Raw genomic sequence first — 17,583 nt, 5'->3', positions numbered from 1 at the left:
AAACCTAAGACGAATCTTATTACTCATTGAGTTATATGATAAATACTTGTTCTTATTCTTAATTGTGAGTTTAACCTTTGTTTTAATATTCTAGGATATTAATTCAGGTTTTTGATGTGCTTGTTCAGTGGAGGAAAAGTCTCTGTTTAAGAGTAGATTGTTCATAATTAAGCGGAGTTGCATGCATCGTAGAGATAGGACGACATAAATCTGTCGGATTAGAATCAAATCTATTAAGGGAATCCATAGATCGAGTTAATGCGACAATAGGGGTTTTAATTAGAAAGAGATTTCGATTAATCAACCTAGAATCAGTTGTTCTTAGTCTCGAGAGAGATATTAACATAAATCAGGGATTCCTACGGATTAAGTCAAGTGAATAAATCGTCTAATTCAAAGGTAATAAGTGAAGTCTAGGTGAATTCTTCCTTGGGTATTGTCTTCTCCATTGATTTTTCAAAAGTACTTTCCAACTTTAATCTCTGTTGCAATCTTACTTAATTAGATAATTAGTGTTAGTTTAAAACATTCTCTTAATTGTTAGGCTAGATAATAAAAAGATAGTAATTACTAGTACTTTTAGTCCTCATGGATACGATATTTCCGATCTCACCATAATTGTACTACTATTCGATAGGTGCGCTTGCTTTAGTCGAATTTTTAGTTAGTTTCACGACCATCAATAATATATTGCCCTTTCTTTCGTTCCTGACTCATCGTGTTGGCCAAGCAAACATCCCATAGAATTCTCAAATACTGTTAAATACAGTATTAGTGGCTTATCTGGACTAGGCGGTCTCAGCACTGGGTCATTGGACAAGTATTACTTAACCTTGTCAAAAGTCTTCTGGCACTCCTCATCCCAGATGCCTGGATTATGTTTCTTAAAGAGACGGAATACAGGGTCACATTTCTCAGTTAGTTGTGAAATGAACCGTGCGATGTAATTTAGTCTTCTTAGGAAACCTCAAACTTTTTTTAGTGCGTGGTAGAGGCAATTCTTTTATAGCCTTCACTTTATATTGGTCAATTTTGATCTCCTTTTAACTGACTACAAATCCTAGCAGTTTCCCGACCTAGCTTCGAAAGTACATTTTACTAGATTGAGCTTCAACTGGAATTTTCTCAATCTCAAGAACAACTTCCTCAAGACTTGTACATGTTCTTTCTCTGTTCAGGATTTTGCGATCATATCATCAACATAAACTTCGATTTCCTTGTGCATCATGTCATGAAACAAGGTTACCATGACCCTTTGGTATGTTGCTCCCGCATTTTTCAGTCCAAATGACATCACCTTATAGTAGAATATTCCCCACATGGTTACAAAGGTGGTCTTCTCCATGTCTTCAGGATGCATCTTTATCTGGTTGTATCTTGAGAAATCATCCATGAAGGAGAATAATGAATAACCCGCCATATTGTCCACCAAAGTGTCGATATGTGGCAATGGAAAATTATCTTTCAGACTGGCCTTGTTCAAGTCCCTGTAGTCTACACACATTCGTACTTTTCTATTTTTTTAAGGACAATGACGATATTGGCTACCCATTCTAAGTATTTAACCACTTACAAGAAACCAACATCAAATTGTTTCCAAACCTCTTCTTTTATTTTCAGCAAGACATCAGGCCTCATTCTTCGGAGCTTTTGTTGGACTGGTTTGCACTATTCCTTTATGGGGAGCTGGTGTACCACGATATCAGTGTTTAGCCCAGGCATGTCTTGATACAACCATGCGAAAACATCTTTAAACTCTTGGAGTAATTTAATGACCTTACGTTTTGTCTCTGCGGTGATGCAAGATCCGATCTTCACCTCTTTATCCTCTCCTAAACTCACGAATTCCATTTATTTTTTGTACGGTAGGATATGTTTTTCATCTTATTCAACCATCATTAACAAATCAGGAGATAAACTATATTCTTGACCATCTTCAAAATCCTGGGGTTCCTCTGGACACATACATATCTTGCTCAGAAGGAGATTCTGAGTCATTAGCAGCATCACTCATATCATTTATATCCAGACACCTGTTATAGAAACAAGGGAAGATCAAAAGAACAAAAGAATCTAGGAATAAATATTTGTATGGCATGATTATGAATGAAAGAATAAAAGAATATTTGCTCAAAGTGAGACAAAAGATGCATTTTATTAAAATAAAGATCATTGGACATAAGCCTATTTCACAAAATGGTTCTTATTATTCATAGGCCTAGAGCAATAAGCGTGTTTTGAAAATTACTCTAAATTAATTCTAAAGATTACTGGAATCTCCTCCGCATTCCAATTGCTCAAAACGTTCCCTGATTCTTAAGGGTGAATGTCTGATAGGTTTTCTTCTCTCATTGCTTCTTCAGATATGGCATTAATGTTCAAACTTCCAATCATTTCTTCAGTAATTTCTCCCCTTGACATCTTTTCCTCAAGGTGAAAGGTTCCTCCTGACACGAACATTCTGGATACATAGGGAAAGGTCATCGGTTTCCACTTGACCTCTTCCCCGCTTAGTCGTGCTCTCCTTTTTTCTTGTTTCTTTTCCATCTCTTTCTTCTTTTGCCTCGCATCTAGCTTGTATCCTAAGCCAAAGCAATCTCATTTGTCCGTGAGTATGGGTACCTCGACCATTCCTTGTAGGCGTTTTCAAGCCCCCTCCCAGGCGAAACTCCTTTCCCAACCATCAGTTGCAGGCCCATCCTTATAGTTTTGAATATTTTGGGCACCGAAATTTTGTTCCCTTCGACAATGAAGGTCGCGTTCACAAATTCTAGTGATCGAAAGGAACATTCTATCGCTTCATCGTTTGTCCCTACATAAGGCGCATTGCTGGTTACGGATGCAATAATGTCTTCTTCCGTATTTATCATTACTAGCTGACCTTCGGTTACCAACTTTAGCTGTTGATACAGCAATGACAGTACTGCCCCCGCTGAGTGAATCCATGGCCTCCCCAATAAGCAATTGTAAGAAGGCTTGATGTCCATCACTAAGAAATCCACCTCGTAGGTGCTTGGACCGATTAAAAATGGTATTTCAATCCTCCCCATTACTTTCCTTTCGGTGTCGTCAAATGCCCTCACTATACTTTGACATGTCTTCATATGGAACTATCCATTGGTAGCCTATTCAGTATGGATAGGGGTAGGACATTCAATGTAGATCCATTATTAATCAATACTCTCGGTAACGTATATCCCTTACAGCAAGTGGTGCTGTGTAGAGCCTTTGTAAACCCCATTCCTCCTGGTGATATTTTGTCGTCATTAAAAAACATGAGATTATCGACGCTTATATTATTAACAAGATAGTCCAGTTTGTTGGCAGAGATATCATTCGCAACATAGGTTTCGTTTAGCACTTTCATTAACACACTATGATGTGTCTCTGAACTTAAAAGTAAAGCTAGCACTGAAATGTGAGCCAGTTGCTTATGTAGCTGTTCTACAATGCTGTACTTGATGTGCTTTAAGAATTTCAAGAATTCTCTAGCCTCTTTTTCAGTCACTGGCTCGTTAATAAGTGATTCGACTTTAATTGTCTTTTCTTTTTCTTATTCTACCTCCAAGACCTTTCCTTTTACGGGTTCCACTCTTGAATTCGCTGGATCGTAGCGTTTCCCACTACGCGTGTAAAAACTCACATTTTGACCCTCTTCTGAAGCGTTAATCGGGTTCTCCTCTCCCGAGAATATCATGTTGCAGTCATAGTTCCAAGGAACCCTTTTGCTATCCTTATAGGGAAAGAATACAGGTTTTTGGATTATGACTCTTGGTGCCATTCATACTCCTACTTCATCATTTCTTGGTCGTGAAACGATCACTACCAGGTGGTTCACTTTCTGGACCCTTTCTGTTGATCCTTCCTCTGAGGCATAAACCTCTCCTTCTTTTGATCCATTGATCTCTTCATAAAATTCCATCTCTTTATTATCCATCAGATTTTGCACGGTGGTTTTGAACTCAGTGCATTCTTGGATGTCATGATCCCCTTGGCACGGAACTCACAGTATTTTCTTATTCCTCTGGGCCTTTCCTCCGAATCTTGTATTATTAAACCTCTATTTATCATTTGTTTCCAAACCATTTCAGTGGGGTTTTCACTTTCACCGCGTCAGCTTTGATTCTCTTATTCCCACTCTCGATTATCGTGTTTACCATTTTATCAGAATGATTAGAAAATAGATTTCTTGCTACATTAGGTCCTGATGAGTCATCAAATTTTACGATCCCCATCTTAATGAATCTTTCGATCAACTTCTTGAACGTAGTGTAGTTCTTGATCGAGTGCCCCGTCATTTCCGTATGGTACTTATATTGAACGTTTGCGTCATACTATTTAGGGAATAGAGGTTGTATGGTTTCAGATAGAATGGGGATACCACATGTGCATCGAATAGACTCTGGTACATTTCCCTATATGTCATTGGGATGGGCGTAAATTGGGGTCTTTCCGTATTTGGCCTTGTATTGGAATCTTGACTTGGAGGGCCCTAATGGCTAGTAGCCACTATCCTTGGCTGAGCTACCATGATCGGTTTAGAATAAGTTTTGTTATATGTGCTCACATTATTCACCTCTTTTTTTTTCCTCGGGGCTGATCTTTTGGCATTTTCCTCGGCCTCTATTTTCTCAAACCTTATCGCATTTTCTATCATTTTACTAAATATCACTATGTCTGAGAAACTCTTAGTTGCGCTTCTTAGCATGTGTTAATAAAAGGTGCCTTCAAGGTATTAATGAAGAGCATAGTCGTTTCTTTTTCTAGCAGAGGTGGTTGGATTTGTGTGGCTATCTCTCTCCACCATTTGGCGTATTGCCTAAAGCTCTAATTTTGATTTTTCTCCATATTTTGTAATGTGATTCTGTCGGGCGTCATGTCTGTTACATGACTGTACTGCTTCATAAAAGCTTGTGCTAGATCTTTCCATGAATAAATCTTGGCACGACTCAGTTGATTGTACCATTTAGTGGCAGACCCGATTAGACTGTCCTGGAGGTAATGGATCAATAGTTGATCATTGTGAACGTATCATGTCATCCTTTGACAAAACATGGTGATCTAGACAACTAGTTCCATTATATTTTTCAAAATCTAGAATTTTGAACTTAGGATGGAGCACTAAATCTGAGACCAAACTTAGGCCTTTGGTGTCAATTTCGCAATAGTAATCAGCGTTCTCCATTGCTCTGAATTTTTCTTTCAGCCATCTGCATCGATCCTCCAGTTGTTTTGGCAGTTCCACTCTTATTTTTTCCATTTCTGCCATATCATCGAGATCAAGAACAATGGGATTGGTTGAGTTATCCCCAGGATTAGAACCTGAACCTGTTTGGTAGTTCATCGGCACCGAGGTACTGGTCTGATGCTGTTGGGGTTTGATCGTAACGGGTACCCTTCGTAGGTACACCTCTGGCTGTGCTTGACCATTCATTGGGATAAAACCCGGGGGATAAATGGGATCCTCATTATCATCCCCTGAGTTGATTGCAATGTTCTTCCCTTTTTCATGTTCTTCAGTTAGTAACTGTGCCAATTGGCTCATCATGTTTCTTTGGGATTCTAGTATCTGATCCCTCATCTCTTATTGTACTTTCACTAATTGTTCTTGCAATTGTGTTTGTAATTGGTCTTGCATCTTTTTTTGAAACTATTCCAATCTTTGGTCCATTTCTTTGGTTTTAGCGCGAGTACTATAACGATGTTCAATTGGTTGACTCTTATTGGTTTCCAGATTAACTAAAATAATTTTGTTTTAATTAGGGTCTTTTCATGAAATTTAATGCATATGATGTGATGTAATGCAAATGCATGAAATGAATGCAAAAAGAGACATTGATTCTGATTCAATTATGTTAGGAAAACTTTACTAGAAAACAAATTTCTTTACATAAAATGAATTACACATATGGCTTTGCCCTGATGCTCAAAGTTTTAACTTTTCTAAGTAGCCAAGCTAGCTCTCAGCCCTGGTTTGACTCTGACTCATATTTCAAACTCAGTACATCAGCCTGGACTGCCAAGGTTTGTAGATGATCAGCCACCTCTCGTATCTGAGCCACGGCTTCACCCATAATATAGTCTTTATCCTTAACTAGACCCTGAGATCAGTGGAGTTGCTCCTTACACTGCTCATTGTTTGCTTCAAAAAGTTCGACCCAGAGCCCACAGTTTTGCAACGTAGTCTCAAGCTATTCTACCTTCCTTTTCAGCTCTTCAATCTTGTTCAAGCTCGCCTTCAGCTTAATTGCAAAGTTTCGACTATGATACAATGGAGTGAATTTTCCATTTCTACACTCTAGCTTTTAACTCGAATTTCTCATTTTGGGTTTTCGATAAACTCTTTTCTAAAGCCTCTTTTCGAACCTAAGCCTCTTGGAATTTTCTCTCCTACCAATTGGCTTTGATCTTTTCTTCTTGAATCTCATGTAGTCATTGCTCCTATATTTTTCCCAATCCAGTGGTTTTTATTGATAAACACAGCTTCTTGTAATTCATTTTCAGACTATCCAAATCCTCTTCATCCTTATTCCTTCCATTTCTTAATTTCTCGGTTTTTAATTTTTGAACATCAACATCCAATCTTAAATGTATTTTTTCTTCCTCCAATTCTTGATCTTCTTTCCTAGATTCGAATTCTTTTCTCGAAATCCTGTCTTATGATCTCTAGCTCGGATGGGACTACTTGCAGGTATTCTTCCATTGATCGCACACCTTCTTGACTTGGCCCATCCAAATCCTGCTTTATGTTGTCATTGATTCTTTTACTTCACCACCCTTTATACTGAAGGGTCGTCATCGGACCTACAACCAATCTTTTCATCCGGCAAGTCTGATTCCAAGCGTTGGACATTTCCCGAACTTTTTTCTTATAGTTATCCCCCTATATGAAAACTCGCACTGAGCTAGCCCTTGGGTTGCTGGTATGAACTGTCTCGATCTGTACTACCTCAAAACGAGAAAATGAGCGTATCCGATGGCTCCCCAAATCCCAAGTAGGGGGACCCAGTCAAAATCCCCACACCGGTACAGAATCTCATTGGGGACCATCCAAGGGGCTCTCCACTCAACATCTTCTTCTTGGAAATTTTGGAGGATTGTTATCTATCTTTCCTCCGATATATCATCCCACCTCGGTATAGCAACTATTTCTTTCAAAGAAAAATAATTCTCCGAGAACACTCGATACGAGACTTTGTCTATTTTCTAGAAATGGCTATGGAACCAAGCTAGCAATAGTTGCGCACATCCGATAAATCTTCCCTCACCCGCTCTCTGGTACGCGTACAAAGATCTGAATGTTTTAGCCAAAATCGCAGGAACCGACGTGACCCTCTTATCAAACCTGTCAAACAAATCAGAAATCGCTTCATCCATGTACCCTAGCGCTAAAGGGAAAACTATCAGCCCGCAAATATTCAAAGCAAAAACATTAACCCTTTTCTTCACATCCAGGTGTGCCAAAATCATATCTCACAAGCTTTTTTAAGGAATACATTTGCTTCCTCCTTTCTGCTTGAGACGAGCTGCGACCCACTGTTCACTCATTCCCATGATATTCATTAATTTCTTCACGAAATTCGGGACATTAGCGGCTCTAGAATAGGCTTTGTCAGCTTGAATCTTTGGACAACGAAGTTGGGTTGTATACTCCTCTACTGTAGGTACCAAATCCATATTCCCAAAGGTAAAACAACTGTAGGCGAAATTCCAAAATTGAGTCAGAGCTTGAAGCAAGTGCTTGTCCACCTTGATGTCGAGTAGATAGGGCAGATCACTATAATTACTGTAAAATAGTTGCTTGACTTCATCGTCCCAATTGACCCATATCTCTTTCAATTCTTGGAGATCATTTTGTGTTGCGCTGATACGGGTGAAGTATCATAATTCCAATATGTATCCATCTGCCAAACTATCACCTTTCTCTAATTGCGTTCTCTCTGACCATATACGGATAGCCGTATTATCTTCCACTTTATGAAAAAATTCGTTCTCCATGGCAAGCTTTCTATTTAGCAACTGAATGTGAATCAACATATTTTTTGTGATGAAAATGCCATGCAAATATAATCAAAGTAAAATAAAACAAGTCAGTATTTCATACACAATTTAAAGCAAGCAAGAAATAATAAATAAAGCACCTGCTGGGGTAACCACTAGGGTTCGGTGTAGCTCTACCTAAGGCGGGCTCCTACGGCTCTCTATATGCAGTTCAGTTCTAAAATAAAGGTACTTGAATCAGCAGATTCCTCGATCCTCACCCATTATAGGCTCATATAGACCGAGTTCAGTTTACGGAAATACATTTCCCTATGGCTGCACGGAGATGAAAATCTCACGAAGACATAGGTACGGATGTATTTCGAAAATAATCCATTATCCTACACGGAGGTGAAAACCTCACAAAGGAATAGTTTCTCACTTCCACTTAAAAGGGTAAGATCAACCGATCATGCGATGCAATGTGCAGAAAGATACCAAAACTCAAACCAACACAGTAATTTATAAACCACAATAATGAAGATCTTAACAAAGACGGATGAAATGCAACGACAGAATCGTACATTTAAACCAAGTTTTCAATTTTCGACAAAAAGACAAAAAGTAATCAACTCGTGGCTTGACTCTCTTTTTTAAGTCCCCAGTGGAGTCGCCAAGCTGTCGAAACTATTTTTTTGAAAAATAGGGTCAACTTTGATTTTGAAAATGGAAACGAACGTAGGAGTCACCACCAATCTTTTTTGATGAGGTGTGATCGGCTCACCTCATAAGATGGTTGTTTTTAATAAACGATTTGATTTATTAAAACAACACTTTTTGGTCTACAAAATTCAGAAGATGGGTTCGGGAGTCGGTTAAGCACGAGGAAGGATTAGCACCCTCGTGACACCCAAAATTGGTACCTAGTTGATTAATTAATGTCTTAGTGTCGAGAATCAATAAGATTTTAAAAAAACGATCCTTTGTTAAAATATTATTTAATTAATTTTATTTTGAGAAAATGATGTATTTCACGTTAATCGAGGGAAAAAATTATGTCCCGTAAGTTAGGACACAATATCTTAAATCTCTGAAACGAAGATAAATGTAGCACCCCAAACCCGACCCAGAAGTTATGGCCGGATCCGGCATGCCACATCAAAAACGTTAAAAAAATTTCATTCTAAGTCCAAAAAATCGTACTTGATGTTCAAAAGATTAATTCATTAAGGATTAAAGTGAATGGAAGTTGTGCACTAGGTAGGAAACCGAAAAAGAGGTGGTGAGTCCATCGGACTGCTTAAGTACCAAGCTCCCTTCGGATCCAATCCTAGACATGCATACCGCCATTGCCACACCTTAACGTCATAGATACTTCTAGGAAACCGATTTGATTAAGTCATTTTTAGGAAAAGTGATTAATTTTGGAAAATACTTTCATTGCGGAAGCTTTGCTTATTGTCGTGTTATTTTGAAATCAATTGTTGTTTTTGAAAACGCGCCCTAAAGCTATCCAATTTCAACAGTTAAAATAAGTAATACCTATGTTAGTAATACATATTAAAACCATCAAAAATAATTAAGCGGCCTTATTACATTTAAAAACCCAAAATTTCAAACGTAAATAAAAGGATGTCCAGTTCACCAGAAGAAAATCAAACTTTCAGAACGGGTGGCCACTCCGAATTCCCACACAGCTCCAAGCCCACTATGGTTGGGGATTTCCTGCGTGGATGAAAATAAAAGGGGTGAGTTTGGGGAAACTCAGCGTGTAAGGAAAACCCATTCAAAGCCCAAGTCAGCTCAAGCCTATTGGGCCTAAGCCCATTCAGGTAACAGTGGTAATGGGCCAGAGCCCTTTTCAGATTACAATAAACTAGGCCTTAGCCCCTTATTCAGATAACAGTATAGCCCATAGGCCCATTTCAAAATACATGCAACATCAATAACATATGCAAGCCCATTTGGGGAGACTACTCAACCCACCAACCACTACACTCCACCCGTACCAGCCATACACTCCATGTGGGGATAGCTCAACCCACCCAGCCCAACACTCCACAGTTGCAGCATTGCTGCTCAGTTAACAGTAAACTGAGGCAAAGCCTCCAGTACGTGGACAAGCCATTTTCAGTACTTCCTCCGTCAATATCCCAGTCCCATGCATCAGATAATAACAACATGGCATGTAGTAAATAACAACAGTCAAACATGCATTTAAGTCAATTTAACCCTAGGGGTATTTCGGTAATTTATCTCCTAGGGGTAAAACTGTAAATTTTTCACTTTTAAAGGTATTTCAGTAATTTATCTATTTTAGGGTTTTTCATGCATATTCCTACCTTTCACGTACTACAGAATCACGTACCAAGGGTTCTTACCGAATTGGGCCCGTTGGCCCATCATTCCAATTTTGGCCCATCAGGCCCAAAAATATCGAGGGCACAGAAATCATGCACTTTGCAGTCCACACATTGTAACTTACCAAAAACATTAATCGATTTACCTCACGAGCATTCGCACACTCGCAAATCTACAAAATACCGGTTTTCAGCATTTCGACTTTTCGACTTTTGCCGATCTAGACTAAGAAAGAGGGTGTTAGTTACACACCTGTTTGCGAAGATATGCTGACGAGATCCACACACGAACCGCCTACAATTGGATTGCTAACACGTTAATCTAACTATTCAAATACAAACTACGTATTAACCCCTTACAGTATTCGGCCAACCACACCTACAGATCATAGTAAGCTTATAAGAAATCAATAAGCAACTCATTAACAAATTTTTGTCAATGTTTACCACATAATCATAGTTTCACTGCAAACTGTCTTCCTGAACAATAGTCACTAAATCATTTATAACTAAAGCTACGAAACTCTAAATCAAGTGCCGTTAATTTTCCCTGAAAATAGACTCATATATCTTCTATCCATAAAATTTTCAGAATTTTTGGTATGGCCAATCCATACCAAATTTTTCTTAAAGTTTCCCATGTTTCACTGTTTGACTAATCTGACCACTCTTCATTACGAATCAAATTTCTCATTGTGCAGAATTCAAAATATGTTCTAGTTTATTCCATTTGAAACTAGACTCATTAAGCTTTAATTACATAATTTATGCAGCTTCTAACTCATCTCCCACAATTTATGGTGATTTTCCAAATTCACGTTACTGCTGCTGTCCCAAGCAGATTTATTACCAAATCACTCTTTCACACCTAACTTGCATGCTTGTTATTTAAACATGTATATCACCAATCAATCATCACATATCTATGATTTTACTTAAGTATAATCTCCATTTCATCATTTTAAAGCACAACATGTTAGCTGATTTTTCCCTTTAACATCTAAGGCACATGCATGCTCATTTGTTTGGCTCAACTTCACCTATCTTCCATTTTTCATCAAAAGAACATGAAACAACAACCATTTCCTTCATTTTAATTCATGACTAAATGCTCACAACACAACTAAAAATCAAAATATACTTCAAGAGTTAAGGTAGAATCAAGAAGAACTCATGAACCTCAAAATAGAAGCAAGGTACCAAGAACTTACCTTCAATTTTCCTCCTCCTAATGACCGAATACTCAAGAGCTTTCTCCTCTCATTTCTCTTCTCTAACTTTCAGCTATGATGAACAAAGATGGACAAAACTTTGTTCTTTTTACCCCTTTTTCTTTTACTAAAACTTCATATTTCATCCATTTAATTCTTTAATACAAAAGACATGAAACTCTTATCATGAAACATTTACCTAACCCAATATCATGAAAGATTTACCTAACCCATTATCATGGAACATTTACCTAACCTATTATAAATTTGTATCAATTTGTACCATAAATTATGGATATCAAGTGCACATTTTGTCTACAACAACATGATGGCTAGCCACTTCATGTAAAATGGGAGGTTTGTCATGCAAATCCTCCTATTTTGCACTCCTATTTATTTGGCCACTTCAATTTAGCCTATAGCATTTTCAAACATTTTCACATAGGTTCTATTTCATAATTTCACCCCATTTTTCTTATGGAACAAAAATTAACTAAAATTGCCGGGTTCTATCTTAAGCTTGGGCCTTCTAGAGGCCCATTAACATAATTAAACCTATGCCAACATTCACAGAATTCCAGAAAATTGGGGCGTTACAACTCTACCCTCTTTAAAGAAATTTCATCCTCGAAATTTACCTGATCCAACTAGTTGAGGGTATTGTTGACGCATAGTCTCTTCTGATTTCCAAGTAGCTTCTTCCCTTCCATGATTACGCCAAAGTACTTTCACTAACGGGACAGATTTCCTTCTGAGAACCTTAACATCTCGAGCCAATATTTGCACAGGCTCCTCCTCAAAGGTCAAATCAGTCTGAACTTCGATTTCTGCAACTGGCAGGACATGAGCAGGGTCAGCACGATAACGCCTTAACATGGAGACGTGAAAAACATCGTGAATCCTGTCTAACTCTGGAGGCAATTCCAACTAATAAGCCATTGGGCCTACTCGCTTCAAAACGCGATAAGGCCCAATGAACCGCAGACTCAACTTGCCCTTCTTACCGAACCTTACCGAACCTTAATATCTTCTTCCAAGGAGAAACCTTTAAGAAGACCATATCACCTACTGAGTACTCAATCTCCTTACGCTTCAAATCTGCATACGACTTTTGCCTATCAGATGCTTCTTTTAACCGGTCCCTAATTATCCTGACCTTATCCTCAGTATTAGCTACCAACTCTGGTCCAAGAATTTGTCGCTCTCCTAGTTCGGTCCAACAACTAGGTGTCACCTTCGTCCATACAGTGCTTCATACGGTGCCATTCGAATACTCGTCTAGTAACTGTTATTGTACGCAAATTCTTCCAACGGCAAGTAATCTTCCCAACTACCTCAAAAGTCAATCACGCATCCCCTCAACATGTCCTCCAGAATCTGAATAACCCTCTCTGACTGACCATCAGTTTGGGGATAGAAAGCCGTACTAAAATTCAATCGCGTCCCCAACGCCTCATGCAACCTTTGCCAAAACCGAAATGTAAATCTGGGATCCCGATCAGAAATAATTGAAACTAGGACTCCATGAAGTCGCACAATCTCTGCCACATACAACTTGGCTAACTTTTGAAGTGAAAAGTCAGTACGAACAGGTATGAAATGGGCTGATTTGGTCAACCTATCCACAATCACCCACACCGAGTCTTTCTTTGATGGTGTCAAAGGCAGCCCACTCACAAAGTCCATGGTTACCCTCTCCTACTTCCAAAGTGGTATCTTCACTGACTGTAACAGTCCAGAGGGTAATTGATGCTCAGCTTTCACTTGCTAACATGTCAGACATTTCCCTACAAACTCCGTTACTTCTCGTTTAAGTCCAGACCACCAGTACAATTCTTGTAAGTCGTGATACAACTTGTTCCCTCCAGGGTGCATGGCACAAAGTCCTCCATGAGCTTCCTTCAATATTGTCTGCCTCAAATTAGAGTCCTTCGGAACACAAATTCTTCCTCGGAAACACAGAACTCCTTCGCCATTTAACCCAAACTCAGAAGTTTCCCCTTTCCTTAACTTGTTGAAAACGAGCGACCAAAGACTCATCGTTCAACTACTTTTCCTTAATCTGATCCACCCAGGTTGGCCTTACTTGCAATTCAGCCAACAAACTGCCATCATCATACAGAATCAAACGAGCAAACATTGCTCTCAGATCAGATACGGTTTTACGACTTAAAGCATCAGCTACCACATTAGCCTTGCCTGGGTGATACTCGATCGAACAGTCATAATCCTTAAGCACCTCAATCCATCTCCTTTGCCTAAGGTTCAGCTCCTTCTGAGTCAACAAATACTTAAGACTCTTGTGGTCTGTGTATATAATACACCTTTCTCCGTACAAGTAATGTCTCCAAATTTTAAGTGCAAATATCACTGCTGCCAACTCTAAATCATGAGTCGGATAGTTCCCTTCGTGAGGTTTAAGCTGTCGTGATACATATGCAACCACCTTACCCTCCTGCATTAACACACAGCCCAAACCTACGTGTGATGCGTCACTGTATACAGTAAAATCCTTCCCAGACTCCGGCTGAATTAACACAGTTGCTTCAGTCAGAACTTTCTTCAACTTCTCAAAAGCTCCCTGCTGCTTCTCAGTCCATACAAACGGTTCTCCTTTCCTTATGAGTTTTGTCAGGGGTGCTGCCATAACAGAAAAACCTTCCACAAACCTTCTGTAGTATCCTGCCAGTCCTAGGAAACTCCGTATTTCTGACACTGTCCTAGGTGCCTTCCACTCCAAAATTGCTTCAATTTTTCGAGGGTCCACCTTAATCCCCTCAGCAGAGACCACATGTCCTAAGAAGGTTACCTCCCTCAACCAAAATTCACACTTGCTGAACTTCGCAAAGAGTTCCTTCTCCCTTAACACTCGTAGCACTATAAGGAGATGCTTATCATGTTTCGTTTTAGTTTCAGAATATATCAGGATATCATCAATGAAGACGACTACGAATCGATCCAAGAATGGTTGGAACACCCGATTCATCAGATCCATAAATGCTGCAGGAGCGTTCGTCAGTCCAAATGGCATAACCAAAAACTCGTAATGACCATACCGAGTCCTGAATGCCGTCTTATGGATATCCGCCTCCTTGACCCTTAACTGATGATATCCAGATCAGAGGTCAATCTTAGAAAACACAGAAGCCCCTCTAAGCTGGTCAAACAGATCGTCAATCCTTGGTAGTGGATACTTATTTTTAATCGTCAGTTTGTTCAACTGGCGATAATCAATGCACATTCGCATCGTACCATCCTTCTTTTTCACGAATAGCACCGGTACTCCCCATTGAGACACGCTTGGCCTAATGAAGCCCCTATCCAACAACTCTTGAATTTGAGCCCTTAACTCCACTAACTCCTTCGGTGTCATCCTATACGGTGCGATGGACACGGGCGCCGTTCCAGGCAACAAATCTATTCCAAACTCAACTTCTCGGTTCGGAGGCAATCTTGGAAGCTCCTCCAGAAAAACATCTTGGAACTCCTTTACGGTCCTAACCTTATCCACTGTCAATCCCTCCTCTTCTGACTGACTTACAAATGCCAAATAGGCCTCACAACCTTTCTGACTCCACTTTTCAGCTCTTAAAGTGGACACCACATTGGACAAATAATCCCTTCGCTCACCTATCACCATAACCTCCTCATCCTTTGTGGTCCTTAACACCATTCGTTTAGCAGCACAATCCAGAGTCGCCTTATGCTTAACAAGCTAATCCATTCCCAGAATGAGGTCAAACTCTCTGAACGGTAACTCCATCAGATCTCCAGGAAAAACCTTACCTTGAGTTTCTAAGGGTACATTTCTATACAGTTTGTCTACCCTAACCGAGTGACCCAAGGGACTTAGTATAGATACCCCACTCACAATCTCCTCAGAGTAGTCCAAGTCATCCGTAATCCGTTCTGTGGCCTCTAACCAATATTTCGCCATATTCGGGGCTATACCAGACACGCCCTTAAAGATCTCCGTTCCGTTGGTCCCGAAGTCATTCAGAAATAGATCTCTGAATTTCGTTGCCCGAACTTGCTCCGGCAACCCTTTCCAGAACACGAAGCATTGCCTGTGATAGGGCATCATCCTCGGCAACCCTATCATACGGCCCATTCTCATCCGTCGGTGGTGGTCGTGCTACTCTAGTGGGTAAGTGTTCAGAAGACGAAGATCCAGCTTGAGTACTACCTCAGCCTCGACCACGGCCTCTTCCCCGAGTAGCTCTCGTACTCATATTGATTTATCTTGATTATGAATTTTTATGCATCAATTCAATATTCCAGTGTTTATTACAGATGTTTTATGAATCAGACAGTAATTCAAAGTTTGTTTTCGCAGAATCGAAGTCTAGCTATAGTTTCAGTCTCTTATCAGATTTTCCTATGGTTTCAGAATCATCCTATCTAGAGTATCCTAGTAGGGTTTCAGTACATGCAGATAATTCAGAAAAATATTTAGAAGAGTTCAGAGTAATACTTACAGGCTTGAGCCGGAGATTAGGAATGCTATCTTCTAAAGATCTAAATTTTGAAAATCGAGTTTTTTGCATTCTTTATAAAATTTTCGTTTTCGAAAATCTTTGTTTTTGTAAACCTATTCCACAGCCGAGTTGTTGCAACCTAGGCTCTGATACCACTAAATGTAGCATCTCAAACCCAACTCAGAAGTTATGGCCGGATCCGGCATGCCACATCAAAAACGTTAAAAAAAATTTCCATTCTAAGTCCAGAAAATCGTACTTGATGTTCAAAAGATTAATTCATTAAGGATTAAAGTGAATGGAAGCTGTGCACTAGGTAGGAAACCGGAAAAGAGGTGGTGAGTCCATCGGACTGCTTAAGTACCAAGCTCCCTTCGGATCCAATCCTAGACATGCATACCGCCATTGTCACACCTTAACGTCATGGATACTTCTAGGAAACCGATTTGATTAAGTCATTTTTAGGAAAAGTGATTAATTTTGGAAAATACTTTCATTGCGGAAGCTTTGCTTATTGTCGTGTTATTTTGAAATCAATTGTTGTTTTTGAAAACGCGCCCTAAAGCTATCCAATTTCAACAGTTAAAATAAGTAATACCTATCTTAGTAATACATATTAAAACCATCAAAAATAATTAAGCGGCCTTATTACATTTAAAAACCCAAAACTTCAAACGTAAATAAAAGGATGTCCAGTTCACCAGAAGAAAATCAAACTTTCAAAACGGGTGGCCACTCCGAATTCCCTCACAGCTCCAAGCCCACTATGGTTGGGGATTTCCTGCGTGGATGAAAATAAAAGGGGTGAGTTTGGGGAAACTCAGTGTGTAAGGAAAACTCATTCAAAGCCCAAGTCAGCTCAAGTCTATTGGGCCTAAGCCCATTCAGGTAACAGTGGTACTGGGCCAGAGCCCTTTTCAGATTACAATAAACTGGGTCTTAGCCCCTTATTCAGATAACAGTATGGCCCATAGGCCCATTTCAAAATACATGCAACATCAATAACATATGCAAGCCCATTTGGGGAGACTACTCAACCCACCAACCACTACACTCCATCCGTACCAGCCATACACTCCATGTGGGGATAGCTCAACCCACCCAGCCCAACACTCCACAGTTGCAGCATTGCTGCTCAGTTAACAGTAAATTGAGGCAAAGCCTTCAGTACGTGGACAAGCCACCTTCAGTACGTGGACAAGCCACTTTCAGTACTTCCTCTGTCAATATCCCAGTCCCATGCATCAGATAATAACAACATGGCATGCAGTAAATAACAACAGTCAAACATGCATTTAAGTCAATTTAACCCTAGGGGTATTTTGGTAATTTATCTCCTAGGGGTAAAACTGTAAATTTTTCACTTTTAAAGGTATTTCAGTAATTTATCTATTTTAGGGTTTTTCATGCATATTCCTACCTTTCACGTACTACAGAATCACGTACCGAGGGTTCTTACCGAATTGGGCCTGTTGGCCCATCATTCCAATTTTGACCCATTAGGCCCAAAAATATCGAGGGCACAGAAATCATGCACTTTGCAGTCCAAATATT

Source organism: Gossypium hirsutum, chromosome A07 (genome assembly GCF_007990345.1).
Source record: "Gossypium hirsutum isolate 1008001.06 chromosome A07, Gossypium_hirsutum_v2.1, whole genome shotgun sequence".
NCBI classification, from domain to species: Eukaryota; Viridiplantae; Streptophyta; class Magnoliopsida; order Malvales; family Malvaceae; genus Gossypium; species Gossypium hirsutum.
Note: the sequence above shows the minus strand (reverse complement) of the source record.